Consider the following 1,122-nt stretch of genomic DNA (forward strand, 5'->3'; position numbering starts at 1 on the left):
AGGTGTGAGTGGGGGACTGTGAGGAGATGAGTGGCAGAGGAGCGGAGTGTACAGGGTGGGCAGGAGAAAAAGAGAAGGGAAGTGAGATAGGAGGGGGCAAGGTGATGGAGACCTTTGAAGCCAAGTGTGAGGAGTTTTAGTTTTGTACGGAGGTTGATAGGCAGCCACTGGAGGTTTTTAAGGAGGGGAGTGACATGCCCACAGCGTTTCTGTAGGAAGATGATCCAGGCAGCGGAATGAAGAATAGACTGGAGTGGGGAGAGACAGGAGGAAAGGAGATCAGAGAGAAGGCTGACACAGTAATCCAGTCAGGATATTATGAGAGCTTGTACCAGCACAATAGCCTTTTGGATGGAGAGGAATTGGCGGAACTTGGCGATATTGTAAAGGTGAGACCGGCAGGCGTTGGTGACGAATTGGATGTGTGGGGTGAATGAGAGAGCTGAGTCAAGGATGACACCAAGGTTGTGGGCCTGGGAGACGGGAAGGATGGTCGTGCCATCCTCAGTGACAGGGAAGTCAGAGAGAGGACAGGGTTTGGGAGGGAAGATAAGGAGCTCAGTTTTAGACATGTTGTAGTGTACTCCCCCAAGCGCTTAGTACAGAGCTCTGCTCACAGTAAATTATAAATACAATTGACTGACTGACTCATGTACGTGCCTTACCCTCCCGGGCTTTTTCCTTCCTGTCATTTATTTGTGTTTGTCCACCTCCTCAAAGGCAGGGATCATGTCTACTAAAACTTCTTAGCACAGTGGTCCACTCACAATAAGTGCTCACTAGATACCATTGGTGGATTGCAGTAGTTACCATCGGAGGTGGGTCTGTGTGCCCAGGTATTTGAGCACAGGAAGGAAAGGGAGAATATCCCTGAACTAGAGGCTTCAGGGTAGGAGAGAGGAAGAAGAGGGAGAAAGGAAGGCAAGGGAAGAAGAGCCTGAGCATCTTTAGCTGGAGGGTAAAAGGGAGGGAAGGTCTAAGAAGGGACAGCCAGTAGGAAAAAAATAAATAGAATCCAAAGGAGAAGATGGGGGCAGCATTGCAGTAGAAAGGAAGAGAAGGCCAAGGTCCAAAGTTTAGGGTTTCAGCTGAGTGACTAAATTTTTTTTTATTTTGTGATGT

This window comes from Ornithorhynchus anatinus, chromosome 5 (assembly GCF_004115215.2).
Source record: "Ornithorhynchus anatinus isolate Pmale09 chromosome 5, mOrnAna1.pri.v4, whole genome shotgun sequence".
NCBI classification, from domain to species: Eukaryota; Metazoa; Chordata; class Mammalia; order Monotremata; family Ornithorhynchidae; genus Ornithorhynchus; species Ornithorhynchus anatinus.